Source organism: Plectropomus leopardus, chromosome 5 (assembly GCF_026936395.1).
Source record: "Plectropomus leopardus strain MGB_pleo_1.0 chromosome 5, ASM2693639v1, whole genome shotgun sequence".
Lineage (NCBI taxonomy): Eukaryota > Metazoa > Chordata > Actinopteri > Perciformes > Serranidae > Plectropomus > Plectropomus leopardus.
Window position 1 is genome coordinate 37,958,246 of NC_142180.1, and position 17,930 is coordinate 37,976,175.

Sequence of the window (17,930 nt, forward strand, 5' to 3'; positions counted from 1 at the left end):
CAAACAAATGGGGCAAATGATTAAAATGATAATTAAAAAGTTTCAGATTTTCTGCAGAGCTTCAGCATCAAACTACACACTGGAAACACAGCTGTACCTCTGTGTGTGTGTATGTATGTGTGTGTGTGTGTGTGTGTGTGTGTGTGTGTGTGTGTGTGTGTGTATGTGTGCTGCCCTGCAGCATTAAGGGCAGAGCTCTCCCCCTGCTGGTGAAGTTTCAGATGACAGCGAGGACACTCAGTATGATCAGGGTGGGAGCTGCCACACACACACACACACACACACACACACACACGGACACACAGAGTTCAAGATGCATCTCTGATTCCTCGAGTTTCATTTGTAAGTTAAATTTTCAGACTCACCAGTCAGTGTGAACCAGCAGCTGATTCTGGTTTCAGCTTCACGTTTTCGATGTCACAGATCAGCCCGAGGCCGCTTCATCTGGATCCTAAAATACCCCAAAAAATAAAAAAGTGTTGGAAGAGATCTTTAATCAGAGTGCAGAAAACACACAGATTCTTTTACTTTATCATTTAGTTTTTAAAAAGGTTTTAAAAAGGACACAGCCTGATCAGCTGGGACTGGTCTCCTGGTGAAAATCTATCTTACAAACTGTCTTTACATTACGAGATGTGCCCCCAAAAAACACCAGCATTTTAAGTGAGGCTTCACTCACTACAAAAACGGCGGCCTCTGACAACTTCAGAATGAGCAGCAAGTTAACATATTTGTATTTCAGCTGTATGGAGTCGTTCTTCGCGATTTTATAATATTTATGTAAATAAAATGTTGTTATTCCCAGTGGCCTGATCTTTTTCTTCGGACGCTCTGCCTTTGCATTACCTGCAGTATGTGATGTGTATATCTAACCAGCTTGCTCAGTTGTTAGTCTCGGTGGCATTTAAACGCTGACTTTATCGTCCATGTTTCCGTGCAACTTGAACGCAAAGCACGTCACGTAGATGGCTTCCCGCGCTGTCATTGGAAGCTCACACGCATCAGTCAGCACGCCCCCAGTTTGGAGAAGCAGACAGAAGTACCGACCACAGACTGTATATAAACATGGACGACATGATGGCTCCCCCAAACTCTAACTTTTCAATCCAGATTGCCTCATGGTGTCAGTCTGCAGTACAGGTCATAAAGCCCGCCCCCCATGTTGGTGAATGGGACATAAAACTAAAAACTCAAAGTACACTCCAACCTTTCTTTCTCAAAAATGGTTTCTGTCACTGAAGGTGGCCCTCATCACCCCGATGCTTGATAAAGTGATCATTTTGACGATAATTTTGGTTTTAATGAGTTATTAAATTCTACAAAAAGGGGATTTTCTGCCTCGACTGACAGCTGTGACAGCCAATCCGTGCGCTCACATTTAACGGGCCTGCTCATGATTGGTCAGACAGGTGTTTCCACCACAGATAACACTACTGCGCAGACGCTGTCTCCGAATGACATGGCTGTATCTGGGATATTTTGTAAGTAATTGTATAAGCAGGGACACACTTATATACAGTCTATGGAAATTTACATGAAAGAGGAAATCGACCCCCAGCAGCATCATCGAGGTGTGTTTGTCTCACTGCCAGAAATAGTAAAATTTCAGTCGGACTACTTTTAAAATCCAGTTTTAGTCAGAATTATTCAACATTCTCTAACATCATATAAACATACAGAGTGTATTACCTGATGCCGGTCGGCGTGCCCAGTTTAGAGAAGCAGACAGCAACACAGACACTAAAAAATGTACTGCTGTGGATGGTGTATCTTAGACACCTAAAAAAATCTGTTTAAACGAAGCCTGTATTTCAAACTGACCGCTCCTTTCTGTCAGACAGCCATGTGTCATTACAGTCTTTTAAAAAATGTCAAAGAAGCTGAGTGTCACAGTGAAGCGAGCTGACTGTTCTCACCTGAGGACGCTCACAGGGCCAACACATCTATTATACATGCATGAGGGGGGAGGACGGGGGAGGACGGGGGAGAGTCCAGATGTTGCCAGAGAGCCTGGTCTCTGTTTTCAGCTGAATGGACAACTCAGCCTAAACGGCCCCAAACATCGTTCATTTATTCATTCACCATTTTTAATTGATCTGCTGGTGCAGAGCTGGATGGCATGCAAACACTGCTGCTGCTGCGCGCGCGCACACACACACACACACACACACACACAGATCTGGAACATATGGACATGTATTGCATGGAGACGTGTTACTGTTTGCAGAAGCGTTAAATATAAACTTGATGTTTTATACATTGGTTTAAACAAAATTTGCTCGTAGCTTCTGATGCAGATTCGCTGCACGTGAATTCTTTCAGGAGACAAACGCTGCGTTCAGGTGACGTCTGAAGGTCGGCGTTTCCCAGTTTGGAAGTCGTTCTTCCGACTTGTTTGTGTTGATGAACTTTGAGGTCATAAAGTGGAACAACACGAAGCTATAAAGAAGACGGGCTGACTTTTAATGCTGAGAGCGTTTAAACAAGAGGCTGACAGCTGTTTCCACTTTATTTACATTTTATATTATTTTTGATTTATTTCATACATTATATTTTTATACTAGGTGACTATGCATGGACAGCAGTTAACATTAACACCGTATTACACTTTACATGTGATAAAAATACATATATTTATTTTACATATATTTTTATACAGATATTTAATACATGAACTCAAAAGTTTCTTCCCATTGACCACACATTGACTTTTCCCTCCGTGTTTGTGCGTTTGTGACGTGGCGTCGGCGCCTCGTGCTGTAAACTCAGCGTGTTGTCAGTGTTAGTTTTCTGGCTGCTGCAGAGTTCACAGTTTGCTGCAGCTAACAGACGCACAAACTCAAATGTGACTCTACTAAAAGTCACTGAGAGCTACGAGGAACAAAACAACCAAATATAACATTTTTTACCGTCAGTTGTTGATGCTGTTAACATGATTTCTGACATTTCTGCTAAAACGTCACGCAAACGTCACAACTCAGCATCTCCAGTGTCATCAAAATTTTTTTTCAAAGGTTTAAATACTTGTTAAAGGTGTCTGAACAAAATATAAAAAAATATCACAATAGGAATCATTTCAGACCGTTTGACAGAAACAGACACACACACTCACACAGACACAGACACAGACACAGACACACACACACACACACACACACACACGTTGCCAAGTGCCAGCGGCTGCCAACCAGACAGCTGAAATCCATTTTGTTGGTGGTATTTTTGTTTTTCTATCATTCACAAATGGAAACCAACTGGGAGAACTGTGAGTGTGTGTGTGTGAGTGTGTGTGTGTGTGGCTGCTCATCTCTCTCTCTCTCACACACACACACACACACACCACACTCTCGGTGCAGGCCGAGGGTCAGCCATCTTCCCAGCACCTCCCATTCATCGCAGCCTGCAGGAGAACATCAGCGTCAGACTGGGAGCTGTCTGCAGAGACATCACTGTCCCCCAGTAACAGACACATCAGTCACTCACATTGTCCCCTTGTGACGGAGACAGTGAGAGTCTGACACTGCAGCTGAGACGGGGACTCCGACCTCTGACAGCAAACTCTCGGCAGACAGCGGGAGGCAAATCTGATGTTTTGCTCACTATGATTCAAACTGACGACGGCTGACGACTTTCAGCAGGAAATAAACAACGAAAACTCTCCGAAAAAGCTGAGAGCGTCCAAACTGTGACCCCAAAACACAAACAGAATCTTCAGACGCGCACAACAAATATACAAGAACATGTTTCATCCCAACTCATCACGTTACCGCTTTGCAGGGGACGCCCACGTCTACATATCACGCTCTCAGTATCCTTCTGCGTCTGCTGTTGACATTCCAGAACGCCGCTACCGTGACAACATAAGCACTTGGTGGCATGACGCTGTACGTTGTCATGTTTAGGCACAACAGCACATGGAAACCACACCTGGGGCATGTACATGGTAAGGCGTAGAAAAAAAGGGGTTTACTAAATATATTGTAAGGGATGTTTAACCCTTTGAAACCTGGAGGGACATGAGTTTTTGTTGTGCTGCGTTCACACACCTTTAAGAGGTATTTAAACTAATGAAACCTGAGCAAAAAGATTTAATTCTCTTCAAAAACACAGGAAAAGAAAATGAAAAAACTGCGAGAAATTCGTAAAAGGTGACAAGAAAACAACACAGAAAATAGTGTGTTTTTTTTTTAAACTGGGAAAATATCCAGAAAATATATTTATAATTATTAGAATTTTATATTCAAAGTAGAATAGACTTTCTTTTTTTATTTTAATTTTAGCACTTTTTCCAGGTCTTTTTTTTTGTGTTATTTTTCAGGCAATATTCTGGTAGCATTTTACCAATTTCTTGCTAATTTTTGGATCATTTCTTGTTAAGTTGCTTATAGTCTTGTAGTGTTCAGTAAGCACCACGTAATGTGTGATTTTTCAGTATCAAATACACTCAACGTTCTGCACATGAAAAGTGCTTTTCAAAATCAGGCTTTAAAAACTATTATATATTAATATATATTATTAATATATATTAATAATCCTAAAATCAAATATCTTATTTTCAGAATTTTAACCCTTTAAATGTCAGGTTTTTGTCATGATGCCACTAAGTTTTAGATTTAAAAAAAAAATATTTTCAGTCTCCTCCTCCTCAGTGTGTGAGTGTAGCTGCTGACAGTCTGGGATATGTCAGTGTGTGAGTGTAGCTGCTGACAGTCTGGGATATGTCAGTGTGTGAGTGTAGCTGCTGACAGTCTGGGATATGTCAGTGATCAGCAGCTACATTGACTGTGACAGGTCACCTAGTGGAAATAGCATGTATTTCCTCCATATGCCAAATATGGTCAAAATGACCTCATCAGGTGGAAAATAGTCAAAATGACAAATTCAGAGTCAAAAGCCCAGAATGACACCCAGAAATAATACAAGTCCTGTTTTTCTGCTCTGATGGCTGTGGGATCAAAAATGTCAGTTTGAATGGGTTTCAATGGAGCATTTTTGGACCTGAACAGTCTGAATGTAACTATTTAGTTTCCACAGTGTATTTTAGACTTATTGTAGGAGCTGAGCTGCAAATTCACTGATTACACTCAAATACACAATCTGGACTACATTTAGGACACATGCATCAACACACACACAATTATCAAAATATGAAGAATGAATAAATGAGACAAACAGTCCCTAAAGGGTTAACTACTCAGTGAAAATCAGCACTAAACGTCTTGATAAAGCGTAAACGTACAGCAGAGATGCTACAGCGGCTCCTGAGGGGCCCCCGCGGACCCCCCTGCCGGGAGCGACTTGGACCGGGACGACGCCTTTGGTCATGCTTCCAAATGTTTCCATTGATGGGCAAGAAACATGTTGGATGGCGTTCCCGAAAGAGGATCCTCCCAAACGCAGCCGGAGCCAAAACTCAATCAGGCCCGGGCTCACGGCTCACGGCGGCGGGCTCTGCTGGCAGGAGGACGGCTCGGCTGCGGCACCGCGTGAGCATGAATTATTGAAGGATGAGTAATGGTGGTGATGATGATGATGACGTGCTCGCTCTTCCTCGTGCTGGCCGTGGACGGACGCAGCAGATGCTCCTCGTCCGGCTCGTTTATATTTCTGATGCTGCTAAAGTGGTGACATCATCGTTACAGCCAGACAAACTGGTGTTGATTTCTTTGGTTTTCATCTGAACCATCTCTCCCAGTCAGCTCCAGTCTGTTTACTTAACTGGCATCAGTGTGAAACCAGATATTAAACATGGATTACAGTTTATTATGTCGCAAAATGACCCGTAACTCAGTGAGAGGAGGACACAGCGTCCTCTCTGGAGTCAAAGGTTATGATTTTTATTTTTAGTCACTTTTTATTAGTTTTAGTGAACAAAAGTCATTTCTGTCTAATTTTGTCCTTTTTTTTGTCTTCTAAGCATTCCTCAAATCCGTCTGAACTCTGGCTGTTTGCCAGATTAGATTAGATTAGATAGTGTTGTAGTGTTCGAGATCGGTCTCACGTTTAGAGGGTCTCGGTCTTGGAATCAAACCCATTATGACTCTGTCTTGTCTCGGTCTTGGACAAAGTGGACTCTAGATTTTCGAGTCTGGTCAAGACCACAACAAATTTAATGTTCACATAATTACTGTGATTTAATTTCATTATGATATTACATGTCCGACAGCCCGCTCCAGAGCGAACATGTCCGACAGCCCGCTCCAGAGCGAACATGTCCGACAGCCCGCTCCAGCGTGTGGACAAGTCCACAGTCTGTTCCAGTGCCTAAAAATCTCCAACAGCCCACTCCAGAGCGAACATGTCCGCAGCCCGGACAAGGGACAAGGACAAGGGTCTGCGCAAAGTATGCGAGTACTTCCTCCGTCAGCGTGCAGCTCGGTCCTAACAGGACGGCGTCTCTCTCAGCCCTGATAGAGCTGCCTGCGCTCGTTTGACAGCCTTGTTAATTATCTCATTCAAACACTTATTACCCAGCAGCTGTCAACTTCTGTGAGCAACAGGGGGGACAAAGACTCTCTGAGAGACACCCAGAAGCTGTCAGACGGCCTCACACGAGCCTCACAAAAGAGCCAAAAGAGAGAGTCTGAAATGTGAAGTATGTTGGTGGTTCACGAGTGTGACATGTGGCTCTCAGTGTCGTCAAACTGCATCATTTTCACAAGAGGAGTGCCTTTAAATTATAAATACAGCAGCAAAATCACATTGCAGAAATGTTGTGATTCAAGTAAAACTTCTGGATTCAAAGTCTTACTTTAGTAAAAAGTTAAATTTCTTTAAAAAACCCAAACTGAATGAGCAACTTGGCAAGAAAAGTCCGGCAAACTGCGAAATAAATAAAAAAAATAAATCTTAGAATATTCCTTTCTGTTCCCGTGTTTTTGAAAGAAATGTGAGGGAGATCCAGGTGTTAAAGGGTTAAGAAACTCTCGAAAGTCCTCCTCCTTATTCCTAACAGCTTTTCACCTCAGAAGTCACTTAAGGGCCCAGATGTTTTAAGAATAACTTTTATCTTTACCAAGAGGACATTTCTGTGGTTTTAGGACATTTCCAGGATTTTTAGACATTTCTATATTTTAAGGACATTTTTAGGATTTCAGGACATTTCTTGGATTGTATTGTAGAGTGTTTCTCAGATTTTAGGACGTTTCTTGTATTTAAGGACATTTTTATAATTGTAGGACTTTTTCATGGTTTTAGGACATTTTTGGATCTTAGGATGTTTCTAGGATTTTAAGACATTTCTTATATTTTAGGAGATTTGTCAGACTTTAAAAGGTTTCCTGGATTTTTTTGGACGTTTGGACGGATTTTAGGACAATTCTAGGATTTTAGGACAGACCTTTAAGGAGAAATTATAAGAAATGTCATAATTCAAAGAATTTTCTAAAACTTTTGTCCCTGGGAGCGACTTTTTCTAACTTCAGTGGTAAAAAGTTTTGGAGAAGACGAACTGTAAGGACGTCCTCCGTCTCTGTTTGTGTTTAAGACTTGAAATGAAGACAAACCTCTGAAGTCGCTCTGACAGCTCATGTGAGGTGTTTTGTCTCCGTGCTGCTCGGGGACGTCTCTGTCATGCAGAAGGAAACAAACTGAAGTGTTTAGAAGAGGACAAACTCGGGCTAATGACGCTAATTAAAAGCACTTATTAATGAGTGTGTGTTCTCTGGCGACGCAGAGGAAAGTCCCTGATGATATTAACTGCTATTAATCTGCACTAATCAGCGCTGTCGCCTGGCAGGACACCCCCCTCCTCGTCCCCTGAACGGGCCCCTCTGTCACAGCAGTTAGCATGGGGTGCTAATCACCGAGGGCCTCCATATTGTCGTCCCCAGCGAGCAGGTGGTGCTCGTCACAGGCGATGACTGATGACTCTCACGTGCACGGCCGGCCCCACAGGCAGCACATCACCGAGCGCCGCAGCCTCTAACCGCTCAAACAAAACCGATTTACATCCAGTTTTACATTTTGGAAAATGTTTGACCTGAAGCTGCCGAGGCTGGTAACTCCGTGACAAACCTGCAGGGCAGACACCGATTTCAAAACAAGCCCCGCTGGCTCCGATCCAGATTCAATTTAAATATTTTAGAGCAGGTCCGGCCGCCCGCCCGCAGCCAGGAATTGCTTAACATTAACACTCGACATATTTTCTGTTTCCTCTCAGCTGAGCAGCGGCCGCCTCACACTTTAATGTGCAAACATTCATCAAAATCTGAATTTAAATGACGAGCACAAGATAACCAGATTATGAAAATATGTTCACATGAATATTTTAATCTTGTCTGGAATCATGGATTTTTTTTCTTCAATATAAATCTCTTGTTCGATGATTCAAAGGTTTTCCGTTAACTACTCAGTGAAAATCAGCACTAAACGTCTTGATAAAGCGTAAACGTACAGCAGAGTGTCGGACAGGCAGACTCAACCTGCTTTGTTTGGGGGCCGCTTCTCAGTCCAGCTTTAAAATCAAGTTGATTAGGAAAGGGTTAATACATTTTTTCGTTCCCAGATACAAACTGTGTATTTTGATGTGGCCTCACAGCTTAATTTCATGTTCAAACGGGGGTAAAACCAGACCTGGCCGCTGTGGGAACAGTTACAGGATCAGATTTCAGCAGCAGAGCCAGAGGAGGAGCAGAGCCAGGCTGTAATGAAGACCCCTCCACCGTCCCCCCACCCCCTGTCGTCCCCTCTGACCTGGGGGGACGAGACCACGAGGACGGAGCCAGGCGTCCCGGGCCGAGCCAAGCTTTGTTTTCAGGCCACTGACCCTCAGACGCCTCCTCACTTTGAGCCGCAGCCACCTCCGAATCGTCTCCGCTGTAGCTGACGGTGTTTCGGGGTTGCGGGTTTGAAAGCTGGAGAGGTGACAGCAGCAGGAGAGGAGAGATAAAGACAACGAGGTACGATGGGCCTCGTGGAGGGCTGGATTTGTCCCCAGCTCTCTGGCAGCGGGGACGGGGCGGAGATGGTCGTCCTCTGTGCTGCAGTGTTACGAGGAGCATCCTCCTCTGGGTGTTTGGGTGTGAAAAGCTGTTTTGTTGGAGTGGCGTTGGTATCGGGGCCTGCAGAGGGCCGGGATAATGCTCCCTCTCTCTCATGGGGGAGGTGGGTGGGGGGACGGTGGAGGCGGCTGCCAGCCTGCTCAGCTTGTCTGTTAATCTGCGCTCGCCGGGAACGGGAAAGGCTGACGGACACGATGCCAAGAGCGGGCCGGCAGGCTGCAGATGGCAACACTTCACCACCGCACGTCACTGCATGTTCCTCCTGCAACACTCGGCTGCTTCTGTCTGATCTCTTTCCCTCTGAAGTCAGGCTTTGTCCTCGTTTCTCTCCCACTGCTCAGCCTTTGCTAAAGAGGTGAAGTCTCTACATCCAAATAAAAATGTTTTCTTTGAACAAACAAGTCTGCAGAAAGGACTCAAATACTTCATTTTTTATGCTTCCATGCTGCTGATAGCTTTGCTGGGAATATTGTGTTGTTAGGCTGTCCTTCCGTCCGACTCTCGTTAACCCAATATCTCAAAAATACTTTGGCACAAATGTCTATTTATACTCTAATGAACTGATGAGATTTTGGCGGTCAAAGTTTATCCATTGCATCCATCTCTTTCTTGAGCACAATATCTTAATAAAGTATTGAGGGAACATTTTTTTAATTTGGCACAAATTCTTATTCTTCTAATTCTTAATTTTTCTTGGACTTATCAAGATTTTGATTAGATTTTGACGGTCAAAGTTTAAGGTCACTGTAATCTTGCGTCCATCTAATTTTTTAATGCGATATCTCAAGAATGCTTCAAGGGAATTCCTTAAAATTTGGCACAAATGTCCACTTTTACTCAATGATGAAATGATTAGATTTTGGTACTCAGAGGTCAAGGTCACTGTGATCTTGCATCCATCCGATTTTATCTTAATCTCATAAACTCAAGAATGTTTTGAAAAATTGTCCTCAAATTTGGCACAAATACTAACTTCTACTCAATGATGAACTGATTAGATTTTGGTAGTCAAAGGTCGCTGTGATCTTGCAACGATCTCATTCAATCTAATTCTTTTGTACATAATATCTAATGAATGCTTTGAAAAAAATTTCCTCAAATTTGGCACAAACATCCACTTCAACATAATGATGAGCAGACTGGACTTTTGTATCAAAGGTCACTTTGATCTTACATCTATCTAATTCTCGTAACACAATATCTCAAGAGTGCCTGAAAGAATTTTTTTCAAATTTGAAAAAAAGCTTGATGATCACTAGTCAAATTGCAAGGTTACTGTGACCTTGTGTCCATCTCATTTTCAAATCTCGAGAATGCTTCAAGGGAATCTTCTCAAATTTGGCACAAACATCCACTTTTCTTCAAAGATGAACTGATTAGATTTTGGTTGTCGCAGTTTAAGGTCGTAATATCACAAGAGGTCCAGGACTTAATTTCTTCAATTTTGGCCCAAAAAATCTTCTTGGACCTAAGAATGAACTGATTAGATTTTGCTGGTCAAACATCAAGGTCAGCCTGATCTAGTTTCCATCTTATTCTCGTCACAGTTATTTATCTTATGAATGCTTTGAGGAAATTTCCTCAAATTTGCCACAAAGTTAAGAACAGCCCAAGGGAATATCCTAAATTTTGGCACAAACATCCACTTGGACTGAACAATGAACTAAGTGGACTTTGGTGGTTAAGGTATAAGGTGTCCCCTTCTGTCTCCTTCTTGTGAATGTGATACCTCATGAGTAGCTCGAGGGAATTTTTTCAAATTTGCCAAAAACATCCACATGGACTAAATGATGAACTTACTGGATTTTGGTGGTCAAAGGCCAAAAGTCACGGTGACCTTGTATCCATTAATTCTCATGAATGCAATATCTCAAAATACTACTAGGAAATTTCTGTAAATTTCGACTCAATAATGAACTGATTAGAATATGGCAATTGAAGGTCAAGTTATGAGACTTAATGCAGATTTATTTTTTTTTAATTCTCAGAGGTCTATTAGCACGTGTTTGGTTGGTAATTTCTCTTAATTCTTTAAAGATTATATATAGGGTTTATTACCTTGATTTAACTGGATAGCTACAGCTTGAAACTGGAACAGACAGGGGGTTCAACTGATCAGTAATCAATTGGGGAATCAATAAGGGATTAATAAGCATAAAGATATTAAATCAAGTTTTAAAATCTGTTGTTTCTTGCCTCTAATTTCTTTGACAAATGTGATTTTTAGGAATACATCTCAACAGTCCGTTCATCCTATCTGGGACATTTTGTGCAGAACAGTCGCATTTCAGTATTTCTGATCTTCATGAACAACTGAAGGATCTCTGAAGATACTTTGCACACACCTGCGTTTGAAAGAAAAGGTCTAAATATCTCATTAAAGACATAAAATTCAGATTTTCAGATTCAGATTAAAAGTATCCGTGCTGTTGTGTGTTGTGAACCAGGAAGAGGCGGCTGAGGCTGGACTCACAGCAGCAGCAGCAGCAGCAGCAGCAGAAGTGGCATGTTGGAGCCTGGAGTCGGACATCTGCTGGGGGGGTTGGTCAACATATGTTTCCACCGCGCTGTCTTCCCACAAAGACGACAATCTTGTGTCCCTGCAATTAAAAAAAAAACCTTGAAAATAATGCAGCGTGGAAAAAATAAAAGCACGACATACAGAGTATTGATGTGTAGTTGTTTAGAGTTTTGATGTGCTGCTGGAGGAGGAGGAGGCTCCGAGGTCACCCTGTCGTCCTGTTTCCACTGAGTTTATATTTATGACACCAGCAGACTCTCCATCAGATCTCTCCAGCTGTGGACGAGTCCACATCCACTGCAGCGTGTCCTCCTTTGAGCACAAGACAAATGAAAACGGTTTCCTCTGTGACAAACAGCTTCATGCTTCTGTATCATTTTGTCTGCCAGCTGACTCAAAAATGTCTTTATTTTAATGCTTTTAGTGAATTTCAGAGTTAATTCTGCAAAAAATATGCTATTTGTTAATAGATTTCTGTAAAAAAAAAAAGAAATAATGGAAAATTGATTTTGATTTCTAAACTTTAATACATTTGAAAGATTTCAGGATTATTGGATATTTTTTGGATTTTAGGACACTGATAGGATATTCGGACATTGGCTTTTAGCACATTTCTGGGATTTCAGGACATTTCTTAGATTTTCTGACATTTCTAGGATTAGGACATTGGCAGGATGTTAGGACTTTTCTTGGATCATGGTAGCCTACATTTCCAGGTTTTCAGGACACTTCTTAGACTTTAGGACATGTATAGTATTTTAAGACACTTCTTAGATTTTAGGACATTTCTGGGATTTTAGGACATTTGATGCTTCTGTGTCTGGCCGGGATCAAACCCCAGCAGCAGGTTCATAGGAGCGGAGGCTGTTGCAGCAGCACAATAACAAACGTGGCTTTTGTTTAACAATCACAATGCAGTGTTTGGGTGTCCACACACTTTTGGCCATGAGGTGCATTAAAATTAAAGTCAGATTCAAATGCATGTTAATTTTCCATGTTGAGTGCAGCAGCATGCAGCTGGTATAATGTGTTCAGATGTGTCTTCTCAGTGTTTCTCATCATGCACGGCGAGCTGCTCGGCCACGCCGGCGTTAAACTGGTTAGCACGCGGATGTGATTCCCAGTGGCAGGAGGCTCGAGCGCACTGAGCCTCGCTGTGGGCCGATCATATTAATTATGTTAAACAGCAGTTAAAGCAGGAGGCCGGGGGAGGAGGGGGGCACTGAGCCACATTGTTTCCCTGAGAAATAAACGGACGGGCCGGTGGCGTTCACAGATCGCAGCCTGCAGTCAGCCGTGACGACCGCACGAGACGGTCAGAGCTCAGGTCCAGTTCTTTAAAAAACAGGGCTGAAGGGCAGAAACATTATCATGAATCATGAAGCAAAGTGTTGTGGCACGTTCCAGCTTGTTCCATGAAATAACAACAACATGGTAAACAACGTGTTTCTGTCGGGGTTCATACAGACGCTGCTTCCGATAGGTGAGACAGGAAGAGACCAGCGGGAATTTACACCGCTGTCTCGTATCCATTTGTCTCATCATGGAAAACAAAACACAACTACAATTGCTGGACAAAACATTTTCATGAAGGAATATGCTGTGCACATACAATCCCTGTTGTGAAACAGTTGTTTGGACATTTTTATAACCAAGAAATGCCCTAAAAACCCAGAAGCCTTCCAAAATCCTAGGAAAGTCCTAAAATCCTAAAGACTGTCCTAAAATACTAGAAATGTCCTAAAACTCTACAAAAAACCCTTATAGTCCTAAAATTCTCTAAATGTGCTAAAATCCTAAAATTGTTCTGAAACCCTTGAAATGTCTTCAAATTCTAAAAATGTCCTAAAATCCAAGCAACTTCTTAAAATCTGAAAAATGTCTTAAATTTCTAGAAACTTTCTGAAATCCTAAAAATGTCCTTAAATCCTCAAATCGTCCTGACGATTCCTAAAATCTGAGAAATGTCCTAGAATCTGAGAATCATCCTTCAATTCTAGAAATGTCCTAAAATCCAAAAAATGTGCTAAAATGTCCTTAAGTCTGAGAAACATGTATGGGGCTGCTGTAACTGGCCCCTGGCCTCCTGTCATTTTGCAAAAGTGGCCCCCAAACAGAGCAGGTTGTGAGTCCCTGTGCTAAAATTTGGAGAAAGACAGTCAACGGAGAGAGATCACCTTCAGTTCCCACATTGTCCTTTGTGTCCCTCTCCTCCCTCCCGTCCTCCCCTCACCTCCATTTTTCCTCCCAGCGTCTCATTTTTCTTTCAGCACTTTATCGGGCTGGCACGGCCCTCCGCCTCATGTTGGGATCTCCTATAGCGACCATTTTCAATTAATGTCTTCATTCATCAGCAGGGAGCAGTCTAATTCTGGAAGGAGCAGCTCCTCTGAGCAGGAGGCGCACTCACCGCCCCGCTCTGATACAGATTTCAGTTTTGAAGACGATTTCTCCAGATAGACAGAGAAAACTCTTCTCTGCAGCTCAGGCAGATATAAAGGAGATCAGAGAGTTTGGTTTCGGCCTGAATGATTGAAATGGGTCCGGTCTTCCACCGATCTCTGATCCACAGGAACCGGACCCTAAATGTCTCAGAGTGTAACTTTGTTTGTAGTCACCTTCACAGCTGAATGACGCTCCCTCCATCAGGGTGACAGGTATAAATACAGCAGCAAACTTTGGGACAAACTTCTCCTCCTGTGGCCAAAAAAGGAAATGTTGTACTATTTCATAAATAAACGTACTCCTATTTTATGTTCTCCATGTGTATTTATATCACTTTTATTTGATCTGTGCTGATGTTTACCAGAGCGTCCAAAAATCCTAAAATCTGACAAACATCCTAAAATTCTAGAAATGTCCTAAAATCTGAGAATGTCCTAAAATCCAAGAAAAGTCCTAAAATTCTAAAAACGTTCTTAAATTTTAGAAATGTACTAAAATCTGAGAAACATAAATTTCTAGAAATGTCCTAAACTTCTAAAAATATCCTAAAATTCTGAAAATGTCCTTAAATTCTAGAAATATCTTAAAATCTGAGAAATGTCCTAAATTTCTAAAAGTATTTTTATGCTGTGGTATGTCTACTTAAGGATATGAATACGTATTTCGAAATGTTGCAGAAAACAAATCTCAGATTTGGGCTTTAAGTCGGGCTCGGAGAAGAAGGATTGTTCAAACCTGAGTTTATTTAACACAGCTGAACATTTCCTGTCACGACAGGCAACCGATCGTATATCAAAGAAGATTCTGCAGTATTGTCTGCAAGATGGACGGGCTAATTCAGGCGGCGTAGTGCGAGCCGCCGGCTTCCACCGAATCTGCAGATGAAAGCCACCTGGCCCGGGCCGGCCGCCGAGGCCGCCTGGAGAAAAACTCTGAAAAGGTAAGGAGGAATAAAAGTGAGCTTTCAGGCAGCGCACTCAGGGGGAAGCAGGTATTCTGTGAACTTTAGTTCCAGTCTCTAATCTGCAGTCACAACAAAGGAGGCATTATACGAAGAAGGGGAAATCTTAGATCCAGCTTTCACCCAACCCTCCCCTGAACACACACACACACACACACACACACACACACACACACACACACATCCCAAAACCACCATTTCAAATGATTGGCCTTCCTCATTACAGGAGGTAGAAAGTGGCCGGCCTTCCGCACTCAATACAGTTGACAGTAAATAAGACATTCCTGCTCTGATCCGCAGATAAACTCTGCCGGTTTCACCGGGGATGAAAGTGTTTCAACAGAAGCATCCTGCGGTCCGTCTGCGGAACACCAACTCAAATCATGCATGACCACAAGTTTAGACATGCAGATGCTTTTACACGACTCAGGGATGTTCGCTGTCAACCTCAATGATCCAGTGATTCCCTCTGAGGAGATTTACTATAAATATCCTTCAAAAGGATTATTTTTGGTTGACACACAGTTTGCTAAAATATGTCATTTGATGACTCAGTGAGAAGTCAAAATACAACATGTCATTCAAAGTCGTCACATGTCGCCGCTTTGCAGTGGACTCCTGCCTCTACATATCATGCTTTATGTATTCTCCGGCTGTGGATGTTCTTCAGATGCCGCAACCGTGATGTCAACAGAAGCACATGGAGGGATGACGCTGCACGTGGTTATGTTCAGGCAACAAAAGCACGAAAGCACTTGGCAACCAACGCTGGAACGTCAACAAATGCACATGCTGGCACAGATGGTTAGGATTAGAGGAATGAGAGGAATGGAAGGAGGAGAAAAAAATATCACATTCAGACAGGACGAGAACACCGGACTGCTGCATGAAAGTCCAGGGTTTGTTGGATCCATCTACCATCCTGACCATCCCCCTAGCATCTCAGCATTTACAGCATGCGCAGCGATGAAGTCAGTGTTTAGGGGCCTATGGCACAGGACAGGAACTGACATGCTGAAATCAGAGCTGATAAAGGACTCTGTTGCACCTGAGTCCACTAATATGGAGATTTCTGTCCCTTCAGTACTCCCTCTTACATATGAGGTACGCTGAAGCTTGGATATTTTATGCATTTTTACCTCACATGCTTCTGGGGTAAACAGTTCTTCCTTACAAGAGCCCGTAGATGTCATAGCTGGTGTGACGGGCAGCCCTGCTCCCCACAAGAACAGCGACACTGACCTGCAGGTATGGGGTGAGAAGCTTTCCAGTCACTGGCTCTGAGTCGGTTGTTTTCCCCAGTTAGTCGTCTTATTTCCATCCTCATTTCTCTCATGTCCTCAGTAAACCTGTCCATGGCTTTATATAATCCGCCTCCATCGGATATGGAGTGCACCATGGTTGAAGCCTCACTTCCATTGTGAGGTTGGCGTACATGGGGGTTGATATAGTCCATCTTTAAAGTCTCTCTAGCCATTTTGCATCTGCCAGCTATAGTCAGGGCCTCCTCTAAATCAGTAGCCCCCTGCTCATGACATTTACCTCTCAAAGCAGGGTCGAGCCCGGCCAAGAATCTGCAAAACTTCTCTTCTTACTGAGCTATGTCACCATAGCCGGGAAATGCATCTTGAACTAGTTTGCTTATTTCTGCTGCATTTACTTCCAAACTCTCACATGGAGCATGGAGACGAGCAGCAAGGTTAGCTCTGAAACACTGGAGAAAATGTTTTTGTCCAAAAGCCTCCTGCAGCTTTTCTTTGACGGCAGAATAATCAGACTGTATGGCGGCTGGCAGGCTGTCACAAGAGGAAAGCAGCTTTAGCTAGACGTGTTGGCAAAATCCTGACCACTTTATAGTCATAGTCACCTCCATTGCCTCTGACGAGCACTTTCACAGCTACTTCATACTGCCTGGCCCAAACTCTGTTTTTCCTCCCCAGTGAATGATGGCGGGAGCTCAATCCTCACATTGCTGGCGAACGGTCTTTCCCCGCGTCACTCTGTGGAGTCGAACGGATCTTTAGCTTCTTGGGTTCAGCACGTAGCTCGAAACGCCACATGATCAGTACCAAACAGATTTATAATAGATCCATGTAGCAAACCCCAGCAGAGAGTTTTAAAAGACCGCCGAAAATGCAGGCGTTTGAGGTGTTGTGTTGTGGCGAAGAAGTAGAGGGAGATCTGTGCAAACTGAGCTGAGTTGTTAGTAGATTGATGGATAGAAAGATAGACAGATTGACAGATACATAAATACATACATATAATATACTATTATATATAAATAGATCCACACACACACACACACACACACACACACACATATGCATAGATTTATATAGCTACATATAACTATATGTTATTATAGCTATACAGGCTTTTGGGTTGGGGAAAAGGGATCTTTCAACAAAAACAATAATAAATGGGTGCAATGCAAGCTTCTACCATCAGATGCCAATGTAGAGGGAACCAGTTTTGAAGCATTTCAAAAGGTTTCAAAGCAATGGTTTAAAAGTATTGAAACGTTTCAAAGTGTCGAATTTGCCATTTCTGAAACTCTCCAACTCATGTTAACTACACTACAAAGCTGGGCTAAGCGGAGTTAGCAGGGTGCTAACATTAGCTGACACGCTGCTACTTTGACAAACTGCCTCTATAACTCTTAATACTCACTTATGTCGCTGTCGGTAAAAGCAGGAAGCACTCCCACCGCTGCCACCAATGTAGCCGAGGGGTTTGTTGCGCCTATACTTAATAAAACATAAGAAAATAATAACACGGAATAACGGTATGCGACGGAGACAATCCAAACTTAATTTGGCACAAATGCGCAACAGTACAAAAAGACTGTACTTCCGGTATCACCCTTCAAAATAAAAGCCTTCCGGATATAAAATTGTTAATAGTACGAGACACAAATTCAACCAGCTTTACGCTTTCATACAATAAAATAGTTCACAGTAGCATACTGAAAATTATCAATCTTATTTTGTTTTGGGTTTCT

The 17,930-nt window shown here is 42.6% G+C and overlaps 1 long non-coding RNA gene across 1 annotated transcript; it reads right to left on the reverse strand.

The window, feature by feature from the left end:
* Positions 1–8,831: 8,831 nt before the first annotated feature.
* LOC148189622 (uncharacterized) lies at positions 8,832–17,779 on the reverse strand. Its single transcript, XR_015776694.1, has 5 exons — positions 17,600–17,779; positions 14,704–14,900; positions 11,703–11,835; positions 11,476–11,602; positions 8,832–11,347 (listed from the first exon to the last, which is right to left on the reverse strand). It is a non-coding gene; the product is annotated as an uncharacterized LOC148189622 (long non-coding RNA).
* Between the last annotated feature and the right edge of the window lie 151 nt (positions 17,780–17,930).